This window comes from Marmota flaviventris, chromosome 9 (assembly GCF_047511675.1).
Source record: "Marmota flaviventris isolate mMarFla1 chromosome 9, mMarFla1.hap1, whole genome shotgun sequence".
Taxonomy (NCBI): domain Eukaryota; kingdom Metazoa; phylum Chordata; class Mammalia; order Rodentia; family Sciuridae; genus Marmota; species Marmota flaviventris.
In genome coordinates, this window is record NC_092506.1 from 60,391,333 (window position 1) to 60,411,047 (window position 19,715).

At 39.7% G+C, this 19,715-nt stretch overlaps 1 protein-coding gene and 1 pseudogene across 4 annotated transcripts in view; one reads left to right on the top strand and one right to left on the bottom strand.

Annotated features, from left to right (window-relative positions):
• Positions 1–7,834: 7,834 nt before the first annotated feature.
• LOC114098601 (cell division control protein 42 homolog pseudogene) lies at positions 7,835–19,346 on the bottom strand (annotated as a pseudogene).
• The window catches only part of Nup98 (nucleoporin 98 and 96 precursor), a 114,213-nt gene continuing 102,515 nt past the window's right edge, over positions 8,018–19,715 (top strand). For all 4 annotated transcript variants that reach the window (XM_027942552.2, XM_027942553.2, XM_027942554.2 and 1 more), the window contains exon 1: positions 8,018–8,173. The gene's annotated coding sequence lies outside the window, so the exon portion shown is untranslated. The remainder of the gene's footprint in view (positions 8,174–19,715) is intronic.

Sequence of the window (19,715 nt, forward strand, 5' to 3'; positions counted from 1 at the left end):
CAGGCCCTCTCTGTGGTAGACACTTGTAGGGGACCCACAGACATATTTTAGACTCACTCGTTGAGACTTCAAACCTGGAGGGATGGTGTCTTGTTCTAAAATAAGACTTTAAATTCTCCCCACCCTGTTCTTTTTTAAAAAAAAAATATTTATTTTTTAGTTGCACACAATATCTTTATTTTGTTTATTTTTATGTGGTGCTGAGGATTGAACCCAGGGCCTCGCACATGCTAGGTAAGCGCTCTACCACTGAGCCACAATCCCAGCCCACTACCCTGTACTTAAGAGTTAGGGCTCAGAGAAAAATGATTACTAAAACTCTACTTAAAAGAACCACTTCCATCTGATTTCAACAAATAAATTTTGGTTTTCTTAGAACTTTGTGTCATCCTCCTTGCCTTCCTTCACTCTGTATATGCCTGCTTCTGGCCCATTTGCCTGAACCCTGACATTCTCTAATCTTGCCTTTAATTCTCTGGTGACCTGGGCAATGTGGGCCCTTTTAGCCCTGAGCCTTAGTTTCTCCGTTGTAAAATTGTTTTAGGACTATATACATCATACAGTTGTTGTGAGAATCAGAGCAATGTGCCAGGCATGTGGAAGGCACCCAATGCATGGTGGTTATTAAACCAGATGTGTGAGCTGCAGTTTGAACTCATCCTGGCTGAGCCTTCTCTGAATGATCTGACCTTGGCTGTCACTGATTCACTCTGAATATGTTTCTTCTCCTGTCAGTTTGAAAGGAAGAATGGGTTCTTCCTATGTGCCAGGGACTTTATGTCCACTCTTTCATTTGATCCTCAATAAATCTGGTGAGGTAAATTTAATGAAATACATTTTATAGCTAAAGAAGTTGAATGACCACTTAAGCTTCTACTCTTGCCCTCATTCAATAGGCACTCAGTGTTTGCTGAACTGGCCTTTGTCCATTGTCCATGTAGCTGCTGCTGCACTTGAGGGTTCCTGGAGTCTCTTGCCCTCCTGGTGAGGTTTGTCTGGAGTCTGTTTTAGTCACAATCACTGTACCACTCTCCCTTCCACACATACAGACTACACACTCCCAAGGAGACTGAATGTTCACGATGATGTTCCACCTCTAGTAGCAAGGTGGAAGTGTAGATGTAGGGGGCAGATGAGAGGATCAGAATATGGAAGTAATTGTCAAGGAAAGCTTCCTATAGGGGATCTCCTTCACTGGTCTCCTTGTCTTCATGTCTATCATCCTCCCCATTACAGCTAGACCAGCTCTAACCTAGGGCCTTGTGCACGCGAAGCAAGCACTCTACCAACTGAGCTATATCCCCAGCCCCAACTCTGTATAGCTTTTAGGATAAGAGCAAATTCTTTAGTGTGGTATTTAATATTCTTCATGAACTGGCCATCCAATGTTTCAAGCACAAATTTTATATTCTAGTTATACTTCACTCTCCCATGAAGTTTTACTCAACTTTCTTTGTATCTCCCCCCAACCCCAACTTCAAACCCCAAACCCCATGATCTTCCCACAGCATTAGGTGCCTTTTACCAAACTTTATTAGGGCTCTGACCACAAAGTAGCAAAATAATTTGTTTCTGTCCCTTTCCCCACTTTTCTGGGAACTCATTTAAAGAGGGAAACTCCACCCATTTCATACATTCCTTGCATAGGTATATAGTAGGAACTCAGAAAATATTTTAATTTAATTGAAGTGTTTCATTTTTCTTTCTTTTTCCTGATCTGGGGATTGAACCCATGGATGTTTTACCACTGACCCACATCTCAGCCCTTTTTTCTTTTTGAGATAGGATCTATACTAAGTTGTAGAGGCTGGCCTTGAACTTAGTTGCAGATGGACATAATACCTTTATTTCATTCATTTTATTTATTCATGTCGTGTTGAGAATTAAACCTGGTGCTCCACACATGTAAGGCAAGCACTCTACCACTGAGCCACAACTCCAGTCTGGCCTTGAACTTTTGATTCTCCTCTCTTAGCCCCCAGAGTAGCTGATATTACAGGTATGCACCACCATACCCAGTTGAAGTGCGCTTTGAAGGATGGGCAGTATTTAGATAGATCAAGCAAAGATTTAAGAACCACAGGAAGGCATTTGAAGAACAACTTCTAGGAATGGGGGACAAAGTGAGGAGCAAGGCTAAGGACAGTGAAGAGGCAGAGATGCAGACAGTGCTAAAAATACATCCAACTTCAGGCCACAATGTGCCTCAGCCTCCTTGGAAGCCTTAAGAAAATCAGTCTCTTCCTGGGTTGAGGATTTGTTATTCTTCATTCTTCTCAGAGATCTTTTAAATGACCAAGACATCTTCTTTGGATGGCTTTAAACTATCCATCCAAGACTTACCTATCTACTTCCAGAACCCTGATTCAGTTACTGAATTTTCATTGTTCTATAGAACTTTCTTTGTTCCCTCTTTCACTTCCAGTTTGTATTCCTGGATATGCTACATTCTTTCCTGGCCCTTTTGCTTCCTCAGTTTATGTGGCCTAGAATGTTCTTATTTTTCCCTTTTGAGAGAACTCTACCCATCCTATAAAGGGTACTAATTAGCACGAAAATATTTTCACTGTTTTTTTTTTTTTTTTTTTTTTTTTTGTCATTTATACCTCTGTCTTCTTAAATTCTTTTTGGATTATTCCATTTTTTCCCCGGTATTATTATTTTAGTGATCTCCCTAGAAATTACCATATGCATTCTTTTTTCTTCATTTTTGTTGTTATGGTTCTTGTTGTTTTGGTACCAGGGTCTGAATTCAGGGGCACTTAACCACTTAGCTGCATCCCCAGCCATTATTTATATTTTATTTAGAGACAGGGTCTCACTAGTTGCTTAGGGCCTTGCTAAATTGCTGAGGCTGGCTTTGAACTCCCAATTCTCCTGCCTGAGCCTCCTAAAACATTGGGATTACAGGTATGAACCACCATGGCATGTTTACCACATGCATTCTTCTTTTTTTCTGTGCTGGTCATTGAACCCAGGGCCTTGTGCATGCAAGGCAAGCACTCTACCAACTGAGCTATACTCCCAGCCCATCACATGCACTCTTAATCAGAGACTCAACATCATTAGGGAAATGCATATCAAAACCACAATGAGCTGGGCCTGGTGGGGCACCCCTGTAATCCCAGAGGCTGGAGAGACTGAAGCAGGAGGATCACAAGTTCAAAGCCATATTCACCAACTCAGCAAGGCCCTAAGCAACTTAACAAGATCCAGTCTACTACTGCACATCCTGTAGGTTGACTATAATAAGGGAAAAAAAAAAAAAGGAAAATAAGTGTTGGCAAGGATGTGGAGAAACTAGACCCCTCATATATAGCTAATTGGAAATGTTAAATGGTGCAGCCAATTTGGAAAACAGTTGGTGGTTCCTAGAAAGTTAAACATAAAGTTACCATATGACTCTGCAATCCCACTCCTAGGAATATACCCTGAAGAACTGAAAAAAGGTACTTAAACAGGAAACTGTACACATCTTTAGAGCAGGACTATTCACAATATCCAAAAGATGGAATTACCCCAAATGTTTACCAACAAATGAATGAATAAACAAAATATAGTATGTCCACACCATGGGATATTATTCATCCATGAAAAGGAACGAAGTACTAGTAGGTATATGTTACAACCAGATGAATTTTGAAAACATGCTAAGAAGCCACACACAAAAGGTCACACATTGCATGATTCCATTTATATGAAATATTCAGAGTAATTAAATCCATTGATACAGATTTGATAGTTATACATTGGAAGAAGAAGGGAACAGGGAGATACAGCTTAGTGAAAAAAGGGTTTAGCTTTACAATGATGAAATGTTATACATTACATAGAGATGGTAGCTGCATAAATATTGTGAATGTATTAAATCAAATACTACTGGAATTGTTTACTTTTTTCTTTTTTTGGCAGTGCTGGGGACTGAACCCAGGGGCTCAACAATGGGAAGTATTCTACCATTGAGTTACATTCCCAGCCAAAAGTATATTTATTTATTTATTGGTGTGGTGCTTGGGAATGCTAGTCAAGTGCTCTACCACAAGCTACATCCCCAGCCCTTCATTTTTATTTTTTAAATTTATCTTTATTTATTTATTTATTTTGCAGTACTGAGGATCAAACCCAGGGATACTCTACCATAGAGTGACATCCCCAGTGGTCCTCCTTTACCCTTCCAGCACTTTTTATTGAGACAGGGTTGCCCAGTCTGACCTCAAACTTGCAATCCTCCTGCCTCAGCCCCCTGAATAGCTGGAATTCCAATGGGGAATTGGAATTCACCCTGCCCAGCTCCTTTACTTTCATAGTGCATATTTTTTTATGTTATTTTAACTTTACTTCCATAAATATTTTACAAAAACTAAAAAAGCGATTTTAAGAATCAACAGGTAAAAATCAGAAATAAAGCATTTGACCCATGTGGGAAAAAATGAACCACAAATTACTAGCAATTCCATTCCTAGGGATAGATGCAAGAGAATTGAACACATATGACTACAAAAAAAATTGTACACAATGTTTAAAGCAACATTATTCATAATAGCTAAAAATAGAAACAACCCAAATGTCTATTAACTGTTTTTCTCTCTTTTTGGGTAGGGGGGATTGAACTCAGGGACACTTGGCCACTGAGCCACATCTCCAGTCCTATTTTGTATTTTATTTAGTGACAGGGTCTCACTGAGTTGCTTAGTGCCTTGCTTTTGCTGAGGCTGGCTTTGAACTCAGGATCCTCCTGCTTCAGCCTCCTGTGCCTCTGAGATTACAGGCATGTGCCAAAGTGCCCAGACATTAACTGTTTTAATGGAATAACAAAATGTGGCACAAGCCTGTAATCCCATTGGCTCAACAGGCTGAAGCAAAAGGATCCCAAATTCAAGGCCAGACTCATCAACTTAGTGAAGCCTTAAGCAAATTAGTGAAACCCTGTCTCAAAAAGGCTGGGGATGTAGCTCAGCAATAAAGCACCACTGGGCTCTAATCCCCAGTGCAAAAAAAAAAAAAAAAAAAAAAAAAAAGTCAAAGGTATGTACTCAAGATTTCTAAAACTCCAATTATATGCTATTTATCAACCTCACCCTTTCTTATCAAGTTCAGGGAAAGAGAAAGGGAGTCAACATTTACTGAGTGTTTACCATGAGCCAAACATGCTCAGTTTTTTACAAATCCCATCACCTCAATTGACCTTCACAATCAACTTATAAAATATGAAGTATTGTATCCAGTTCATGGAAAAGAAAACTAGGGCACAGAACAGTTAAATAGTTTGTGCAAGCTCTAAAAACTAGCAGAACTAGGATTTTAACTTAGCTCTGTTTGACTCCAGCTCTGCTGCTCTGTCCAACGCACCACATAAGAAATCTGAAAAAAAATAGAACAAAAAAATAAAAATGAATTTTAAAAAGGCATGAGGCCCTGAGTTTAATTACTGGCACTGCCAAAAAGAAAAAAAAAAAGAAAAAGAAGTCTGGAACCATCACCCTTCCAGACTGAGTAGCTGGAATTCTAAGGGGACACCACCCTGCCTAGCTCCTTTACTTTTATAGTGCTTAATTTTATATATCCTAGCAACTGGGGAGGCTGAGGCAGGAGGATTACAAGTTTGAGACCAGCCTCAGCAACTTAGGGAGACCCTAACCAATTTAGTGAGATCCTGTCTGTAACTAAAATATAAGAAAGGGCTGAGGATGTGGCTTAGTGATTAAGTGCCTCTGGGGTCAATCATCTGGTACCAGAAAAAAAAAAAAAAAAAGAGTAACCCTTATTGAGGGCTTATCATGCACCAGGTATCATGCTAAGAGCTTTACCCATATTATTTTGCTTAATTCTCACAATAACCCTGTGATGCAAGCAAAATTGTTATTCCCATTTTACAGACAAGGAATCAGGATCAGGGGGTTAGGAAATTTTCCCAAGTTCATACAACTAATACATGGTTTGACCCAGATTAAAACCCAGGGTTCTGAGACTCCAAACTTCACCAGTCTCTATTAGTTTCCCCTACTAAGGAAACCAATTTACACATTCATTCACCAAAAATCTATAGTGCACCTTCTGTGTGCATGGCCTTAGGTACCAGACAAAAAAACTAGAGTTGAGCTTAAAACAGAGTTGGGTTTGAGGATTAAAGGACAAGAGAAGAGCAGTGAGGAAGCTTCTGTGACTATCCAGTAAGTGCTAATGACTTTTTTTTTTTTAACATTTGTTTTTAGTTATAGGTGGACACAATACATTTATTTTATTTTATTATTTATGTGGTGCTGAGGATCAAACCCAGGGCTTCACACATTCTAGCTGTGAGCACTCTACTGCTGAGCCATAAGCCCAGCACTAATGACTTTTCTAATGTAGAGCAAAAGCAAATAAAGATGAAAGGAAAGCAGGGGTGTTTGGACAAAGGAGTTAGGAGGTGGCTGCAAATGGAAGCTTAAACTAGCCTTACTATTTGGCCATCCACACATTAACTTTTTTCTTCCTTCAAGCATCTACTGAACATCTACAAAGTATCCTGTTTCTTCTTATTCCATCTTTACGACCACTTCACTTTTCAACAAATAATTTCTAATTCCTTGCTACTATTGAAAACTCCCAGGAATTAATCTAAATTTTTGGCAAATCATTTTTCAATTTTGTATTGATATTTCAGGAGGTGGTGGAGAGGCAGTGTGCATATACTTTGCTTTTTTTAGCATAGCTCCTGCTGTTCTATGTGAGACCCTCAGCCCTGGAGAGGTCTAGTTTCTAAAAACATACCCACCCCTCCCTCTGGTAATATCAGGTGTCTACTTTAGGCTAGGTCCCAGGAGGAAAGGGACACCAAGAGGATGAAAATGCAGCTCTTGCAGGGTGTAGTTGGCAACACCTGTAATCCCAGTGGCTCAGGAGGCTGAGACAGGAGGATCACAAGTTCAAGGACAACCTTAGCAATTTAGCAAAAGCCTAAGCAACTTAGTGAGACCCTGCTTCAATATTAAAAGGGGCTGAGAATGCAGCCAGTGGTAAAGCACCCCTGGGTTCAATACCAGGTTAAATCCCCAACACCAAAAAAGAAGAAAATGCAGCTATGATCTACGGAGAGGTGAGGGTTAGGGATTGGCATAAAATACGGGAAAATAATAAGTGCACAAAAAGGGACAAGGAACTACAAAGGCCTGCCCAAGAATTAGCCCAACAAGCTGCGAGGAGTTAGCACGCATATGTCAGAGAAGCTGGGAACATTGAACCAGGCCTTTAAGAATAAGTAGGAGTTATCAAAATGTAGCTGGAAAGGAGATTCCAAGAATCGTCTATTTTTATCAGGCCCTACAGTGAACTATTACTATGGGGCATCTCTAATGCTCAGGTCTATCTTAGGAATTCAGAGGGAAATGAGTATGCTGCACTGGCATGGGTCAGGACAGAAACGGATCTGATTTTGGGGCCTCAGAGCAGCTCACAGACAAGATATGCGGACAGAGGAGCCTCCTAGGAGGGTCCTCCAGCTCCGCACGTGGTATGGCTAGGAACTGCGAACAGGGCAACCAGGCAGCTTTCCCATCACCGCCTGCGGACTGGGGCAAGGGAAGGGTAGAATAGTTACCAAGCCATCCTGGGGCCTTCCTCCTGATTGGCCCGAGCTTCCGCAGTCGAAGTCTCTCCGCTCCAAAGAAGGGGGCGGGGTCTTGGTATGGCGTCACCAATTTTTTTCTACACCCCAGCCTGTGAACACCAGTCTAGCCCCTCACCAATCCACTTCGAGGAGCCCTGTGACGTCACTACTCTCTCTCAGCCAACCGCCGCGGCGGAGGGGTGGGACTCCATGTCCCTCCCATCGCTCCTCCCTTTTTCCTCCTCCTTAGTCTTCATGCCCCGCCTCTTCCCCCAGCTCCTTCTCCCGAAGACCGCCCTCACGTTCGGTTTCAAAAGACTCGTTGCCCAATGAGTAACAGGGCGGACCTAGAGTGGCAGCTTTGTCTGCAAATGCGCAGAAGACGAGGGCGGAGCGTTCAGAGCGAGCCTCTGACGGCGGACGGCGTGTGACGCAGTCGGGCCCTCTGCGCGCTGCGCCCGAAGCGGCGGTCGGTAGCGGCGGTGGCGACGGTTTCCTGGCGGCCGCGCGCTGCTCTGTGAGCGGCGAGTGGCGGACGGGCCTGGGCTCTCACTCCTGACGTTCTCCCTCCCCCTACGCACCGTGGTAAGCGGGAGCTGGAGCGACGGCGGCCGGGGACCCGCAGGCTCCTCCTCCTCTCAGGGAAGGCGAGTGCGCGGGGCGTCCCAGGCCCTCAGCTCCGAAGTCTCGCGCAGGGGCGCGCACCTTCTGGCTGGAGGGAGGGGGCGGGGCCGGGCCCAAGACCCTGCGGCCGGGTGTCTGGGTTTCTCAGCACAGGGTTGAAATGCACCCCGTTGGGGTCTAGGCCCAGGGTCTCCAGTGGCATCCCAAGCTGAAGGAGCGTCCACCTATCTGGTCGTACTCATTCATTCACTGAGCGGCGATTAGAAGCCCGCAGTTTGCCGGCCTTTGCGGGGGGCAGAGCTTCGAAACCACTATATGGCCTTCCTTGCACTTCTTTGATGATCCTACTGCGTGGACTTTGTCTTGCTTTCTCGGTAGGAGACACGGGGGCAGCCCAAGGGTTAAGGCGGGTGAGTCGGAAGTTCTTTAGCTTTTCAAGCCATCATCTGAGAATTAGAGTCGGTCCAGTGGAGTAAAAGGTTCTTTTCTGTGGTTCTGCATGTTTTGTGTAAAGCCGGATTGAGGAGAAAGATTGGATTTCTGGATCCTTATAGCCATAAGGATCTTAAAAATTACTAAAGTCCTCCTAATCTACATTACATGCAAGTTTTATAGATGAAGAAAGCGAGGTCCAGAGTAAAAAAAAAAAAGAGAGAGAAATTAGAAAATATTCTACTAGTATACCCTTCCTGTATGTTCCAGCCTTCCATTTTTGGGTATTCTGTTTGGTGGCGTGAGGGAGTCCAAAGGCGTTCGGTAGCTACTAGACATAGTTTTCAAATTAGTAGATAATGTTTCTGTTCATGATAAGGTAGAAACTTCATTAGTTTCTGCCTAACCTAGACTTTGGAGAACTGATTTAAAAAAAGAAAAAGGTTAAAGAACGTCAGTGATGCTATATATTGAAAATGAATTTATAAAGGTCGTTGGCTAGTTTACCGTGCTAATTTGAATTTTTGACTTATGTCAGCTGTTGGGGAACCAGAGGAGAGAGTCCAATTAGTGATTTAACAACAGTACTGGAATAGACAGCAGGGAATATTTACAAGACTTAGACAACCAGGCAGCAGTCACTTTGTAGTTGTACTGTAGAACTCATAGCTCCTCTGGGGTGCAGAATTCAAAGTGAAATATTGTAGTAGGATAAATCCAGGGAATTAAACTCCTGGACTTAATTTCTAATGGGAAGAAAGAAAGGAGCAGTGATCATTCCCAGTGACAGAAGTTTACAAAGAAACTCTAATAAATGTGACAGTGTTTAGTAGTGGAAGAAGTTAGAATATTAAAAATAGAAAGGAAAAAAAAAAGCAAAACCAGGCTGGGTGTGGCATTGCATGCCAACAGATACTCCAGGATGGGGGGAGGGGAGGCAGGATGATTGATTGAACCCCAGATTTTGAGGCTATCCTGGGTTAACACAGAGTCAGTTTCCAAAAAGTGAGAAGCAAAAGAGGTTTGGGTTGGGGATATACCTCAGTGGCAGAGTGCTTGCCTAGTACGTGTAAGGCACATAAAATAAGACACATAAAATAAAAAGGCATGCTGTCTATCTACAACTACAAAAATAAAACAGAAGTTGAGCAGTATGGAGGTACTGGGAACTTTGGTAAATTCATTTTTGACTCAATTAAAATTTGATGAAATTTGTTGCCACTTTGGTCTGTTTACATCAGGTTATCACTTTGCAGTTGTTTATATGACAAAGCAAAAACTAAAAACTAGTAGTTCATAAGAGCAGAACAGAACTGAAGTTTAAATATTAAACTGTGAGTGGGGAATGTTTTCTGTAACATTTTCAGTTCCAGGATTACCCTCTTCTGGGAAGCCTTTTCTGGCATTCTCTCCCCTGTAAGCTTCCATAAAGCTTATTTGATACTTCTATTTATAGCACATCATTTTGTATTTTGGCTCTTTGTCTTTTTATTAGTCTATAGTAAAATATTTTTGTCTTTGTATTTGGGTTATTTGGCATATAATAGCCCTCAGTAAGTGTGGTTGTTTTGAATATGAATAAACAAGTGTGGAGAAGTTAAACCTAAAAATAACCAATAAAGAGGCTGGGTATTTGTGTGTTCCTTAAATATGGGGCCCAGATAAGGAGACCCTTTCTGTTTATATGTTACATAGTACTTTGTTCCAGTGTACTAGCTCATAGATAACTCAGAGCAAGTATTGTTAGGAATCCAATTCAAAGCATGGAAAAAAAAAATCAGTTGTATTATGTTATTTTAATATTGCTTATATAGTGGCAGTTAATCCAGGAAGTAAGATATAATAGTACTAATAATGTAATTTTTAATCAAGAGACAAAATAGGCAACTTGTTGAAAAGCTAGGGGACTACGAAATTTAGAGATTTAACATCTTTGAACTTATGTGTTCTATATGTTCTATCTCAAACTTCGTATCATTACTCATGAATGATTTTATAACCTCATGCATTGGTCATTTGGAAATTGCTCACTGAATTTTACAGATGTACATGCTGACACATTTAATTATACAGTTGTTAACTCCTTCTATAAATCTCATCAGGTTTGTCTTTTTAAGAATTAGGAAGCTGATGAGCTCAGTGTAGAACAAAAGTTTTCAATATTCTAATTTTTACATCAGATCTTAATACCATGGCTTACATTCATGTAAGAAATAAGAAATGTTTTTCCATGAAAAAAAAGAAAATTTAACTCTCAATAGTAATCATACAAGTGTTTTTTTTAATCAACCCTTGTTTTAGTATGCACCACAAGTGCTTTTGAATACTTTTTTGTTATAGAATATTTTAAAAGAGGTGTGCTGAAATGTTGAGAATTAATACAACTAATTTTTTATTGTCAAAGCCTTTTTTTTTTTTTTTGAGTGTGTGATAGGGTACTGGGCATTGAATCCAGGGGCGTTTTACCACTGTGTTGCATTCTCAGTCATTTTATTTTTTATGAAAGAGTTTTGCTAAGTTGCTGAGGATGGCCTGGAACTTGGATCCCTTTGCCTCAGCCCCCTGCTTCACTAGGATTACAGGCATCCCACTACATCTGATTTATGCTTTTTTTTTTTTTTTAATAGAATTCATTATACATGACAGTAGAATGCATTTTGACACATCATACATAAATGGAGTATAATTTCTCATTCTTCTGGTTGTAGTGTCTTACTTTTATTATGAAAATAGTTTTGACTTCAGGAGCCCTTGAAAGAAGTCTCTCTTTAGTCCAACTTCCTTTGACACAGAGATTACTAGAATCTGCATGCATAACTTTCTTGCCAGAGTAAGCTGCTGCTTCTTTGGGTGGGAGGGGGTACCCAGAATTGAACTCAGGGGCACTCAACCACTGAGCCACATCCCCAGCCCTATTTTGTATTTTATTAGAGACAAAGGTCTCATTGAGTTGCTTAGCACCTAGCTAAATTGCTGAGGCTGGCTTTGAACTTGTGATTCTCCTGCCTATGTCTCCTGAGCTTCTGGGATTACAGGTGTGCCCCACTGTGCCAGGCCCAGAGTGAGCTTCTTAAGGAATAGGTGAATGAATTTATAAGTAAAATAGGTGGATGATTAAAGATAGAAATATGAGATGAATGAAAGAGAATAAATGATCAGAATGACCATGGCATTTTGTTTCTGGAGGGGTGGGTATTTGTTTTTGTGGTTTGCAATGGTGTTTTATAAGGTTGTGCTAAGTGGACAGTGAATGATATATCCTAGGAAATTAGAAATGATTAGATATGGAGTTCTAGCTAAACCAAGATTAGGCAAGGTGTTTAGAGTGATGGGACATTATTACACTTTTCTAATTAACGAACTGTAGCATATCTTTTTTTGGGGGGGAAAGACCTATTTTTTTCTATGTTTATTTTTTAGTTGTAGTTGGACACAATATCTTTATTTTATTTTTATGGGGTGCTGAGGATCAAACCCAGAGCCTCGCATGTGCTAGGCGAGTGCTCTGCCGGCGAGCCACAATCCCAGCCCCAAGAAGACCTATTTTTGAGGTGCTGTAATCTGAGGCAACTTTCCCCTAATGGTTTTTTAGTGTAGGCCATATATTCCATAGTTTAGACAGAGAAATTGAGGTCTAAGAGATTAAATATTATGACTTAGTATAATTACACGGTAGCAAGTGGCAGAGGTTTTTTTGTTTTGTTTTGTTTTGAACTAATTTTAGAGTTATAGTGAAAGTCACAGTAATAGTAGTAAGTGGCAGAGGATTTTGAACACAGATTTGTCTCACTCCAAAATTAATGTATTCTAATCACTGTTTGTAAAATGATGAGTGTTGTATTAAGGGGATGAAGAAAATGCTACCCAGTATTGTGAGGAAGCAGCTGAATTAGATAACATAGATTGTTTTAAATTAATTAACACCCCAGTGAGCAAAGTGAACTTTTTTTTTCTTTTTTAGCACAATAGCTTTGCTCATACTTTCAAGTGGCAGGTATAACAACAAATATATTGCATAACTAAAAACAGCTGAAAGATTAGTTTATGTAATTGAGGCTGGAAAGGGGGAGGGGGGAAGAGTAGTGTTTTTATAATGAGAACAGTTTGAAGGGTCTAATCTGTAAGTTTTATGAAGCAAGTGAGGTTTAAACAATTTTTAGAAAGAAAAGGGGAGACATAATTTTTAGAGGAATAAGTGTTCTAACAAAGGGAATGGCTTGATAAGGGGATACATCATAGAAAGGATACTGTAAAACAAAGGTAACCAATAATTTTGCTGAGATGTAATACTTGGTGATTAAGACTCATCTAATCTCATCTTCCTGGAATTCTGTCCAACCCTCCTCTCAGCCAAGGCAAAAATTAAATTTTTTAAATTAATTTTTCCATTCAATTTGACTATAGATAATAATTGCTTGCCTTTCCTATCACTTTCATGAAGATGAGAGAATGTATGGAAAAGTGCTTTTTACAGTGGAAAGTATTCTGCTAGACTATTCATCTAACCTATTTTTTTGTTTTTCCTCTTTGCTGGCTTTGATACAAAGGAACTCAGTGAAGTGGAAAGGAAAAATTACTTTCCATTTGTATAACTTTATGGCGTTAGAGAAGAACAATCTGGAAATGTCTTGGGAAGCCTGCTTAATTATTCAAAAATGCTTGAAGTTGCTTAGTTTTACCACTTTTCTGAGTAGAAAACAAAATTTTGTCATTGTACACAGAGTTCACAAAGCTCACAAAAGTTAGATATAGAAACCAGGATATCAGGGCTGGGGTTGTGGCTCAGTGGTAGAGTGCTCACCTAGCATGTGCAAGGCACTAGGTTTGATCTTCAGCACCACATAAAAATAAATAAATAACATAAAGGTATAAAAAATAAATAGGACATCAGTTTACAGAGCTTCATTTGAGACAGTAGGTGAATATATTTCTGTCTACTGACTGGACTACTGATGTGTGCGAATGTGTGTGTGTATTTTTTTATTTTTTATTTTTTTGGTTCTGGGGATTGAACTAAGGGGTACTTGACTACTGAGCCACATCCCCAGCCCTGTTTTGTATTTTATTTAGAGACAGGGTCTCACTGAGTTGCTTAGCACCTCGCAGTTCCTGAGGCTGGCTTGGAACTCCTGTTTCTCCTGCCTCAGCCTCCCAAGCTGCTGGGATTATAGGTATGCACCACCACGCCCGGCAACCCATACATTAACACTACTTCTTTCTTGTATTAGAGAGTTTTGATTATTTTTAACATTCATTAACACTACTTCTTTCTTGTATTAGAGAGTTTTGATTATTTTAAACATTACTTTTGGAGCTGGGGATGTGGCTCAAGCTGTAGCGCGCTCGCCTGGCATGCGTGCGGTCCAGGTTCGATCCTCAGCACCACATACAAACAAAGATGTTGTGTCTGCCAAAAAACTAAAAAATAAATATTAAAAAATTCTCTTCCACCCCCCCCCACTCTCTCTAAAAAAAAATTACTTATATCAGAGAGTCTGAATATTAATTAGAAGATTGTTGGACTATAGAGAGCATTGTAAAATTAAGATGTAAAATTAACTGTCTTTTTCTGCATAGCACTTTTTTTTTTTTTCTTTTTTCCCCCAGTACTAGTAATTGCATTACACCCAAGAGCATTCTACCTGAGCTACATCCCCAGCCCTTTCTGTTTCTTTTTTGTAGTGGACTTTACTACATTTTTAAATTGTTTATGCAAACACCGCTATCTTCTAGATCTTTTGTTGTTAATAGAGGAAATAAAACATTATAGAAAAGTTTGGGTCCTTTGAATTCTCTGCCCATATCTTGTTCTCCTTTCTGTCTCCAGAGGCAACCCCTTAACTTTTATGTTTTATATTTTTTTATTTGTTTGTTTTTCCTTTTGCATTGCTGAAGATCAAACCCAGGGTCTTGTACATACTAAGCTGGTATTGTACCATTAAGCTACATTTCTCTACTTTTATTATGCATCTATGTATCCATAAGTAAGCATATTGTCGGGCTGGGGATGTGGCTCAAGCAGTAGCGTGCTCTCCTGGCATGCGTGCGGCCCGGGTTCGATCCTCAGCACCATATACAAAGATGTTGTGTCCGGAGAAAACTAAAAAATACATATTAAAGAATTCTTTAAAAAAAAAAAAAAGCAAATTGTCTTTTCTATTTTACTTAAAGGGTCTGCCAATCTGCCAAATGTATCTTATTAAACCTTTTTAATTAAACAACATTTACTTAACTCTTGGAAAGTAACTTTGTCCACATGTCCTTGTTATGTTTTTTGTTTTTGTTTTGAAATGGTATGGTGTCTTGGTATCTCACTCTTTTGCCCAGATTGGCCTCCTGAATTCTGGACTCAAGTAATCCTCCTGCCTCAGCCTCCTAAGTAGCTGGAAATGTAGGCCCGTGCTTCTATGACCGGCTTATGCCATATTTTTCTTTTTTTCTTTTTTTTTGCAGTGCTGAGGGTTGAACCCAGAACCTTATACATACCAAGCAACTGTTCTACCAGCTGATAGCATGCCCTATTCTGATACCACAGCCTGGTTATATACTTAGTATAATGCTCTATGGTCAGTTAACTTAAGGTTAATGACATCACTACATAATAAACTGGCAAATACATTTATTATATGCATACCATGTTGAGATTAAAGGTCCATATAGAATAGGTACACAGATACTCATTTTTCCCTGTGTACTTTCCGCATGCTTTCTTTTTTTCCTAGGCCCTGAAAGCCCAGTTCATATTCTAAATCCCCCAAAATTTTGCTTACATTTCCCACTCATATTCTGGCCTTATTTTGACTTTCTTTTGTGGGTCTTTGTACTTACACACTTTTGTTATTTTTATGGTATGGGAAATTGAACTCGCATACTCTACCACTACGCCACATCCCCAGTCCTTTTTATTTATTATTTTTTAAGTTGTAGATGGACATAGTACCTTTATTTTTATTTATTTATTTTTATGTGGTGCTGAGGATCGAAGCCAGTGCCTCACACATGCTAGGAAAGGACTCTACCACTAAGCCACAACTCCAATCCCCCTTTTTATTTTTTATTTGAGAAAGTTTTTCTAATTGTTGAGTCCAGACTCGAATTTGCAATCCTCCTGCCTCAGCCTCTGAAGTATCTGGATTTGTAGGTGTGCACCACCATGTTCAGGACACTCTGAGTTTTTAATATGTGGGTACTTTTTCTGGTTATATAAAAAATCACAAGTGTGGTGGCACTCTGGATAGTGGATGTTCTCACCAAATGAACAGTTATATACTAAGCACCAATGTGTAATTGCCAGGATGTCATTGTACATGCTAAGTTCAGGTTCTACCACTGAGCTTCTCCTCCAAACCCTCCTGACTTAAAAATCATATTAGTTTACAGTATATATAAACATTTAATCATATGTATGGACATATAAGATACCACATAAATTGCTTTTTTTTTTTTAACCATACTGGGAATTGAACTCGGGGCCTTGAGCATGCTGGGCAAACACTCTACCTCAGAGGCTGAGGTAGTAGGATCACAAGTTTGAGGCCAGCCTCAGTGATTTAGTGAGACCCTAAGCAACTTAGTGAGATCCTGTCTCAAAATAAAAAGGGCTGGGTGTGTGCCACATCCCCAACCCTAATGTTTTCCTTTTTGAGTTAGATTTAAATTCCATTAGGAATCTTCTCTTCTAAACTCTCCTTTCATTGTGAAAATTGATCTGGCATTTTATTTTTTTTTTGCAGTACAGAGTGCTCTACCATTGACCTACATCTTCAGCCCTTTATTTTGAGACAGATTCTCAATAACTATAATTGACATTACTGGAATTACAAGCATGGGTCACTGTGCCCAGCTCTAGAGTGTGTGTGTGTGTGTGTTTCTGGTTGTTTTTTTTTTTTAAATACTGTGATCGTCTGGGAGTGGTGGCACAATCCTGTAATCCCAGCTACTTGGGAGAGTGAGGCAGAAGAATTGCAAGTTTGAGGCCAGCTTAAACAATTTAGAGATAATATCTCAAAATAAAGACTAAAAAGTAAAAAGGGCTGAGGATGTAGTTCAGTGATAAACTACCCTCAGGTTCAATCTCCAGGACCAAAAACAAAAATCGAAAACCTACAAAAAACATTAATAGGGTGATTGGTGTGAAAGTGAATGTTGGGTTCTGGAAGAGTAAACAAATGATGTTGCCTCTATCCTGGCTAGTTGATTATAAATGGGGTAAAGTTGAGTTCCTTGGGAAGCTGACTTTGAATTGGATATAATCCTATAGAAGTTTTATTAGGAAAAGCAATAGGAATAGTCACTTGTGGGAGGGGAGGACTGACAGAAACTGGAATGGGCTAAGGGAGAGACTGAGTTGTGATGTTATCTTAATTCTGTTGAAAGTAAGAAGCTAGAATCACCCTTTAGAGTAATCCTGAATTGGGTCAAAGGATCTTGGGTGAGGCTAACTTCAGGGAAGACAGTGGTGAAGAGGACTGACAGGCGAGGACTGTCTTCTGGTAGCATTTTGTAGCAACTGGTTCAATAAATCCTCAATCCTAAAAGATTCAATGTGGTTGGGTATTTCACATGTCCATCCATTGTGGGAGTAAAGGTCAAGATAGATGTGTGTTGAGAAATCATAATGAGCTAATGCAGCCCAAAGGAATGACTAATTGCTACAGGAAGTTAGGGAAGGCTTAATAGAAGAGATGATACTTGAGCTAGGTTTTAAAGAGTGACTTAGAACGTTGTTTAGCAGGGGCAAGAGTGGAGAGGGGGCAGTTTTCATTGAATGAATGACATTTATACAGCATAGCAAAGAAAGTGATTTCAAGACTAAAAAGTTAAATGTCTTAAGCCATTTTTAAATTTCTGGCAGTTAACAATAAAAATCATGAGGCCATCTCCAAAATCTTGATTTTCTATTGTGCGATACTGGGGATTGAGCCCAGCCTTTCGTGCATGCTTGGCAAGTACTCTATAGACCTATATCCACAGCCCTTTTTAAGTTTTATTTTGAAATCTTATTAGGTTGCCCAGGCTGGCCTCAAACTTGGAATCCCTCCCTGGTCTCCCAGGTAGCTGGGATTACAGATGTGCACACTACTGCACCTGGACATAGTGATTTTTTTTTTTTTTTAATGAGTTTTATTTTGGCTCAGGCATTATTAACGCAATTAGGCATAGCAATGCATTGTTGCTCTTTTTTTTTTAACATCTTTATTTATTTTTATGTGGTGCTGAGAATTGAACCCAGTACTTTACACATGCGAGGCAAGCGCTCTACCACTGATCTACAACTTCATTTCCCATAGTGATGATTTTTTTAAAAAATATTTTTTTAGTTGTCAATGGACCTTTATTTATATGCGGTGCTGAGAATTGAACCCAGTGCCTCACACATGCTAGGCAAGCGCTCTACCACTGAGTCACAACCCCAGCCCCAATAGTGATGATTTTTTTTTTTTAATTTTTAATTTTTTTTTTAGTTCTCGGCGGACACAACATCTTTGTTTGTTGTGGTGCTGAGGATCGAACCCGGGCCGCCCGCATGCTTGAGCCACATCCTCAGCCCCCATAGTGATGATTTTTAAGAAAATATTTTTGGAGCCAGGTGTGGTGGCGCATACCTGTAATCCATCAACTCAGGAGGCTTAGGAGGGTCACAAGTTCAAGGCCAGCCTCAGCAATTTAGGGATACCTTGTTTCAAAAAAAAAAAAAAAAAGGACTGGGCATGTAGCCGAGTGGGTGGTTAAGACTGGAGGACTGGGCATGTAGCTGAGTGGGTTGTTAAGATAGTAAAAGCACCCCTGGATTCAACGCCTTCCTTTTCCCAGTATGACAAATGATATTCAGCCATATTCATTCTTGCCAAAACTAAGAAGGCAGTCTTAGTTTAAGAATCTTTTTCTTTTTTTATTGCAGAAATGAATATTAATTTTTAATCTTTAGTTTGATTTAAACATTGCTTTTAGTATTATGCCAACAGTAGCTATGAAGAAAGGATTCTGGAGAGATTTTCGTAGCGGCACACACCTGTACCTCTTCTTTGGTTCTGGAGGCTTGGGGCAGCAAGTATTGTGTCATCAAACACATTCTTTAGGCCTTTCTGTGTGAGTGCAGAACACTCCACATACTTGACAGTCTTCATGTCATGGGCCAGCTTTTCAGCAGTCTCTGGAGTGATAGGCTTCTTTTTGTTCTTGGCAAACTTCTCAATAGTATATGGGTCATCTCTGAGATCAATTTGGATCCCAACAATCAAGAATGAACTCTTTGTGGACAGTGGGGAGTTATCTGAGGCACCCACTTTTCTTTCACATTTTCAAATGAAGATGGAGAGACCACTGAAAAACAGACTAGAAATACATCTGTGGATAATTCAGTGGTCATAATCTGTCATCCTCTTGCCCTGCAGTATCAAAAAGTCCAAGGGCTTGGGTTGTGGCTCAGCGGTAGAGCACTCGCCTAGCACATTCGAGGCCCTGGGTTTGATCCTCAGCACCACATAAAAATAAATAAACAAAATAAAGGTATTGTGTCCAACTACAATAATAAAAAAAAAAAGTCCAAGAATATATGATTGCCCTCCAATCATAATGGTGACTGCATAGTTGCAAAACCAGTTGGTGCATATTCGGATAGAAATTTGTTTGTCCTGTATGATATCAGGAGGCATATTTTACCAAAAGCACGATTGCCCACAACACACTTAATTGTCTGCATTGCAGAAATAGTTTTGTATCCCCTTTAAATAATTCAAATTTGATGTTGATCGCCAGGGCATTGGCAGCACTCAAGAATCTTTTTCCATAAATATAAATTGGATTTTCTCCCTTCGTTGTCTCTTGTTTTTCTTTTTATATTTATTTTTTAGTTATAGGTGGATACAGTATTTTTATTTTTATTTATTTTTTTAAAATATTTTTTTTAGTTATATATGGACAAAATATCTTTTTTGTTTGTTTATTTTTATGTGGTGCTGAGGATCGAACCCAGGGTCTCTCTCTTTTTTTTTTTTTTTTTTAGAATTTTTTTAATATTTATTTTTTAGTTTTTGGCGGACACAACATCTTTGTTTGTATGTGGTGCTGA